The sequence below is a fragment of the Pteropus medius genome, unplaced genomic scaffold (assembly GCF_902729225.1).
Source record: "Pteropus medius unplaced genomic scaffold, Ma_sr-lr_union100, whole genome shotgun sequence".
In the NCBI taxonomy this organism is placed as follows: Eukaryota; Metazoa; Chordata; class Mammalia; order Chiroptera; family Pteropodidae; genus Pteropus; species Pteropus medius.
The window spans coordinates 4,955,458-4,963,013 of record NW_024342647.1 but is presented as its reverse complement, the minus strand read 5'-3'; the positions used below and the strand labels follow the sequence as shown (position 1 = coordinate 4,963,013).

The 7,556-nt window shown below is 38.8% G+C and overlaps 1 long non-coding RNA gene across 3 annotated transcripts; it reads right to left on the bottom strand.

Annotated features, from left to right (window-relative positions):
* Nucleotides 1-2,007: 2,007 nt before the first annotated feature.
* LOC120605786 (uncharacterized) lies at nt 2,008-7,550 on the bottom strand. 3 transcript variants are annotated; one of them, XR_005653705.1, is made up of 6 exons: nt 7,328-7,550; nt 7,180-7,213; nt 6,497-6,846; nt 5,710-5,883; nt 4,098-4,162; nt 2,008-2,507 (listed from the first exon to the last, which is right to left on the bottom strand). It is a non-coding gene; the product is annotated as an uncharacterized LOC120605786 (long non-coding RNA). The 3 variants fall into 3 exon arrangements; XR_005653704.1 differs by lacking the exon at nt 5,710-5,883; XR_005653706.1 differs by lacking the exons at nt 4,098-4,162; nt 5,710-5,883.
* Between the last annotated feature and the right edge of the window lie 6 nt (nt 7,551-7,556).

The window sequence follows — 7,556 nt, the reverse complement described above, 5'->3', positions numbered from 1 at the left end:
ATGTTGCCTTTGAGAACATGTGTGCTGAGTGGCCCGGATGGTTTCAGAAAGGTGCTGAGACCATTGGCCACAGAACCACTTCCAACCTCAGAGTCCATTTGACTTCAAGAGGTAGCCTACCACCCTGAACTGTGTTCAACAGTAATGTGGGGTGACTCCAGAGTACTGATGAGAATCAAGGAACAACTGAGTGGGTAGGACTCTTAGAGGGAGCATTATTCAAAGGTCTTAACAGGATTGCCATTGGAATAAGGATGATGATGATCAACTTTCTAAAATCAGAAGTGAACTATCAACATGCAGGTAATGCTCAGAATCATTTAACAACTGGTAGGTCACAGACACCAACCCATCAGAAAGAACATCGGCCCTAGGAAACAGAACGGACAATGGTCCTAGAGCACAGTGTTATCAGAGCACATTTGTTGGCCCTCAGTCCAGGGGCTAGGTAGTTTTCTACCTCCAAAGGTTTGACAGATTCTCAAAAGGAAAGAGAAAGGACTTGTCTAAGGCAACATGGGCATTTAGTGGCAAAACTGGGAACAGAGCATGGACTCTTGGCTTCTATAGGAGTTTCTCAGTCATTCCAGTATATCTTGTGGTCCTTACTGAACACCACAGGAATAGATCTAAGTGGAAATTGGTCATTTCTCAACATGACACAACACAATAATGTTACATGCTTCTTTCTTCTGAGGAGCAGAAAGTTCTCTTCATATACTAGGGCCATTATCTGAGTCTATCATTGTTGCTTTTGTTGTTATTTATTCACTGTTTAAAATTAGTGTTTTCATATGTAGTCCAAGTTAGTTGATGGTCTGTACTCTTCCAGAATTGAGTGGTATTCTCTATCAGTGTTCAGTAGTTTAATTGACTTCACTCTGGAAGGCTGACCACTACTGGTTCTCTATACTGATGAGTTGCAGGAGACTGAGACACTGTACAATAAATCTCCAAGTATCTGGATGAAACTTGCGAATTTCTCATTGCTGTAGTTTATCCTAACGGTGAAGAACATCGGCTTTGAAAGCAGGCATACTTGGTTTTCGGTTGTTAACAATTTATGCAGTGCTCTAAAGCTCCTTTTCTCCTTTGTAAAATCAAAGCAGTCATATCACCTGTCTCTTAAAGATTAAATGATATAATGTATAAGCACTTACCACATATAAGCAAACAATAAATTTCAACTATTAGTGATGTCGATGATAATCCAGAAGTGAAAAATTGTGCTAGACTGCAAGCCAGACCTTGACACAATGCTAGGCACAAAATTTCTAACTGATAGCTGTTGAATAAATAGATGAGTTATCATCTGCATAAGACAGGTATCATTATAATAGAAAGAATATTGGTTTAGGAACCGGGAAACCAGAAATTCTCACTTCGGAAAGGTTTAGATGTGTGACTCTTGGAGAATCCCTTCCCCTCTGTAAGTCTTCATCTGTAAAGTGAGAGTGCTAGATTTAGCAAGCCATAAAGCACTTTCTACTTTAAGAAACATATATGACAATGGGCTGGGGCAGCACATACTAACATCATCCTCATATGCCATCTGGGTTGGGTTACATCCACATGACAAGGTATGTAGTGATACAAGCCTATGTATGACAGTGCTGAATGAAGGCGTGAAGAGAAGACAGAGAGTTTCAGAGGAGGGGGAGATTTATTCTGACTCGTAGAGGGCGTGAGTAAAGTTTTCTGAAAGTGCCTGGACTTTGTTCAGCTGGGTTTTAAGAATTCAGAGGACTCAAGCTAAGGTAAAATGAAAGAAGCAGGGCGTCATTCTGGAAGTCACACATAGCTAGGAGTTACGGAGGTCCCCAGGAGTTCACCAAATGTTTCCTGAGTTTCTATTCAGCATAAACCATAGAGAGTTAACCTCATAAGTGATCTCAAAAGGGAGAGGACTTAGGTCTCATCTTTAAGAAGCTTAAGATCTGGCACAGAAAGGAAGACAAGGACATAAATCTAACAATATAGGAAACCAAAAAAGAAAGCTAAATAATCCTCTGGGAATGATTTATTTTAATGTTTAATAAAGAATAATGTTATGGAGAAAGTGACATTTGCACTAGATTGGAGAAAAGCACATCGGTTAGAGTTTTCGTTTGGACATATAGCTAGGTGATTTGGAATGAATTGCTCCCTCTTTCTGAACCTGAATTTCCTTATCTGTTAAAAGAAACAGAACAAAACCAACCTAATTGGGTGGTTCTGAGACGATATGCCCTCAGGCCCACGCATGGCGTATAGAAGGTGCTCAACAAGTGATGTTATTCTTAACTGGTATAGGATAAGTTCATCCGAAAGCATTGCTGGATTAGTTTCCCATGGAAAGGTCTTCACTGAAGAACAATCGATTGCACGCCTTCAATCTCAGTTGATATAAAAAGTGGCCAAAAGGAAAGTGAAGAATTCTGCAGTTTCCAGAAGAAAACAGACTTGAAATCATTGTCCATTATGTGACTCAAGGCCTCTTCTCAAATACGCCACAAGATACATTTGTCCTGGAATTAAGCGGAAGGGGTTATCAAATGTTTGATCTGTCATTAAACAAAACATGGCGAAAGGAAGAGAACACCCACCATTGCCCATTTCTGATTTCTCACAAAATTCCCTCTTCTACAACATTATGGAGATATTTTGCTGATTCCAATTTAAAACAATAGAAAGATTAAAAGTAGATTAGAGGCTGGTGAGCTAAGCAGTTAAGAATGTGAACTTTGGAGTGAGATAGACCTGGGTTCAAATGTGTCATAAAATCCAACTTTGCTAAGCCTCACTTAAAAAAAAAATCTACCTAAGCGGGATAAGAAAAACTACAGATTATAGTTTTGTGAATGAAATGAAATAATACAGTAACCACTCAATACGGTGTCTCTCATAATAAATTATAACTAATTATTATTACTATTAAAGAGAATAAAAAATAAAATTCATAAAACTATATATTTTTCTACCAAAAAAAATTGTGAAGTGTCAAGCAGCGATCTTCATCTTCAACTAAAATTCTAAGTTTAAGAAATGCCTTGGGCACCCGAGATGAACAAAATGAGGCTCTTTGGCGTGAGTCAAAGGATCAGAATTGGAATCTAGAAGCTGTTGTTTCAGCTCCCTAGTCATAAGCCTGCAGGAAGACTAAGAGAGGACTCCAGTTCATTTCAGAGCTACCTACTTGTAGACAAATGTTCAAAAAATACACGGAAGACACGTGGAGCTCACCAGCTTCACCTCCAGCCAGAGTGGTTTCTAACTTCCAACCCGCCCCACCGCTACCCCCAACCGCTCCTCAGGCAATCAATGTGATCACTGGCTCTCTTTCCTTTGTGGCTTTGTAGAACAGGCAATTATTAAATTACAGACTTAATTTTTTTCAGACAGAGCTTGGAGATGCTAAAAAATAGGGCTAAAAATAAATTTATTTTGTCATGTGAGTGAAGAAGATAGAAAGATAGACAGAAAACTGCTGTGCAGTTCAAACAGGCTGAGTTCTAACCTACCTTAAACTTAAAAACTTAGTACAGTGTCTAACACATAGTAGGGGCTCAATGCAGGGGAGTCGCAATTATTGCTGGCATGATTCTTATAATTGACAACTCTACTACATGTGTTAATATAATTAAACTACTATTAGGTAGGATGTAGAGAAGCTAATGTTTATTCAACAACTGCTGACATATGTACTAGTCATTATTCAACATGATATCCATCATCTATCTCATTTAATCTCCCAGACTACCCCACGAAATCTGTATAAATGAAAAAGAAGATTCAAAAGGTTAAGTGATTCTTTGTAGCTCCTGAAGTTAGAACATAGAGTGCTAGATACAGATTGGCTAGAGCCTCCACTATTTTTTTAGTCCCAGTGATTCAGGGTTTTGGGGGTGTTATTCCTCTTGTAAAATAGAATGATTATTAGACCTCCTCTGTATGCTGGTTAGATGGGATCATTCCTATAAAAAGCACTTAAATATTGCTTAGAACATAATGCATACTCAATAAATGTAAGCTGTTAATAGAATTGTTATTTAGGAAAGATAGGATTTGAATCCAATTCTTTCTACTCCATACTCCACATTCTTTCTAGAGTCTCTCACCTGGGCAGCCAATGAACTTCAATATATCTAAGTGTCCACATATGCATCAACTGGAAAAAGGGAGGCTGGCAAAATGAAGAAATTAAGTATTTATTAAGAAACTAATATGTTCATAGCATTGAACATATTGGCATCACAGAAAAAAAAATCTAAAGAAAAAATACATATACATACATTTATATTTCTATAGATTTACAAATATCTCTGTCTCTCTCTCTCTCTCTCTCTCTCTCTCTCTCTCTCTCTCTCTCTATATATATATATATATATATATATATATATACACATATACATATGTATATAATTGAATTTAATGGTTCTGAACCAGCAGCTAGATGCAAAGCACTAGGCTAGGCATTTGGGGATATACAAATATGAATGCAGCAGAGTCTCTGCCTGCACAGAAAGGGAGACAAGCAGATATGTAATTAAGCATGATAGTTGGTTTTGGGGATGTGCCCAGAGAAATTTAGAGGAAGTTCTATGAGAGCCCAGAGGAGGGAGCCCTTCAGGTTGGTGGGGGAAGGATGTGGTGACAGAGCTGGCCTTTGAAGATCCTTGCCCTGGAAGGGTTCTAATCTTGCAGGAAAGACATAAACAGGGCACGAAGAACAATGCAAGATCCTATCTAATCCAGTTCCAGATTCTACCACAGTCAATGCTTGTCTAGAAATTCTGCGATGAGAATGATATTCCTAGCTTAGAGCAGGAAGTAGATGGGACTTCAACTCTAGACGAAAGCTGACTAAAGCCCAGAGGGCCATAAAATTTAGATCCCTGGAAAGAAAGAGAGGGTATTCAGTTATTGAGCATCTACTATGTGTTAAGTGGCCCATTATCCTCAGGACATATCTATAATAAGGTCCCTGTGGCTCAGAGAAATTAAGCAACTTGCTGAACATCATAGGAACCCATGTCAGGCTGACTCTGAAATGTGTACTCTTAACCACCCTCACTCATGCAAACCTTTCCCAAACTTTAGGACTCCACCTAGATATTACTCTCTTCACTTCCACTAGACCCTGACACCTCGCTACCAAAACACCTTGCTTTTGCTTATTACCAAATAAAATGAATATTAAAAGATCATATCATAAGAGTAAGGGAACAGAAGTATTTTGGTTCTAAAAAGTAGTTTTAATACAAAAATCCCCAGAAACAAGGGACTCCTTGGGGGGCGGGGTGGGAAGGGAGTGAGAGAGAGTTGATCAAATATAAGATGATTAGATGGAAATTATTGCCATACTGCAATAATTAATAGCTCCATTTCACTTCAGATTTGGAAACAATCTTAGGAATCTTCAACTCCTGTCCTTTCATTTTACAGAAGAGCAGACTGAGGCCAACGATCTCACACAGGTCAGAATTAGAACCCAGGTCTCCTAACTCTCAGGTGATGGCTCATTGACTACAAAAAAATGAAAGGAAAGAGGACAAATCCATGAAAGATCAAGGGATGGAGTCAAAGAGGGATAGCAACACATGACCTATTACTGTTCCATATGAATAAATAAGAATGTCATGCATAGACCAATGAATAGAGTGAGTCATGAACCAAGGGTTACAATAAATCCAGTTCTATTCACTCACTTAAAAACAAATGCAGACATACATGCATAAAAGTTAAGAGTGGCTCCCAAGACAGGTGAGATAGAAAAATAAGGGCATATTCAATGAAAGACCAGTGAAAAGCTTTGCTAATTGCTCCCAACACATTTAGGGAACTGAGGTTAGGAAGCTCAAGGAGCTCTGAGACTTGGACCTCTCTGTCCTTTCATCTTCATGCCTGCAAAAGGAGAGAAACGAAAACTTGATCTCTCAGAATTTTGTCTTTAAGAACCTAAGAAGCATTTGGTCCTTGACAACAAAAGATTAAATGATATTTATACAGCATTTTTATATTTTATAAAGTATTATTTCCGAGAGCATATTTTGTTCTCAAAATAAATTTGTGAAATACCTAGTCCCATTTTAAAGGTAAGAAAGTACAGGGCTAGTGAAGTGATTCACTTAAGGCATAGAGTTGACGTGTTGGAGTGAATTGGGGACTTACGACTATAGCTCCCATGTTCTGACTCTCCCTGGAAGAGATGACAAAGTCCCAAATATCTGGGAATACTTAAAACGGTTCTATATAATGATTTATATAGAATTATATAAGCCCCTGGAAGAAATACAGTTTCCAAATGCCTAATTGCCACAATTGAAGTGAATTAGTAGTCATGTTCCAACCTTTATTGGGGAAAGAGGGTGATTTTCGGGGGGATATAATTTGTGCAGCTCAACATTGTTTTGTTTTGTTTTGTTTTGTTTTGTTTTAATTCAATGGCAACCTCATGACTTTTCTAGATGACTTGGAGTTGCAGAAATTGAAAGATTTGCTTAGGCAAATTCCTTACCCATGGCATTGTACACTGACGAGCCTCTTCTCTCAGCCAGTCTCTGGAAACGCATGCAGGATATGATGCCATTTTCATTTTGTAACTGGAGAAACTGAGTTCAAATTTTCTTGGCACAAGACTACATGGCATGTTCTTCTCTAACCAAGAAGATATGAATCTGGGCTCTCCTGTTTTCAGAATGGTGCCATAATCGCTGCATACCGCTTTCTGGCTTTTATAGAGGGGATGTCTGATTCATTTTCTCATTCTATAAATCTGCATAGTTTCACCAACACTTATTCTCCACTGGTGTTCCCTCTCCCTGAAGCAGACAGGAATGATCCCAGCTCTCAGGATCTGGAGCAGCCCTGAGGACAGGAGCACATGGGCAGGAAAGCCCCACATTAGTGGACTTGATTTCACCCCAGGTTTAGAGCATGCTATCCACATGCAAACCTCACACAGCATATCTTTATCACTACATTATTTGAACAGACTGGTAACTAATAATGTGTAATCTACCACTGCTCACTCATTTTGACTTATTAAACACTTGGAGAAGAAAAAAAAAGAACTGTTTTTGCCATAAGGGGGAGCTTTTGAGTTCTATAAAGAGGGGGAAAAAGAAGAACAAAAATATATTACATATATGTCCCAGTTCGAAACGGATCTACAAAGCAGCAAATTGGTTAGATCCTTACCTGTAACTTGAACAATGTCAGAGGACCTGAATTTCTTAGGTTGAAAAAAAAAAAGGCAAATTAATATTTTCCCCTCATTTTTAAATGTGAAACTAATTTCTAACAACCCACAGAATATTTTTAAGAGTATTTAGGAGAATTCAGAGACCTGGTTGTGCTGAGTCCACAGCTTCTGAAAGGCAAATGCCTTAGAAAATGCCTTTCCTCTGGTTTCTTCTGATGATTCGGTGAGGATTATGGAGACAACATTTGGACCAGCCAAGCCAGCAGCACCGGGGCTCAGGGAAGAGGGGGTACTTTCTTCGTTGCCTAACTTTCAGGGAATTCTGAGAGGGAAAAGGAGAAAGTGGGGAAAGGACAGGGAGGCAGGAGAAAAG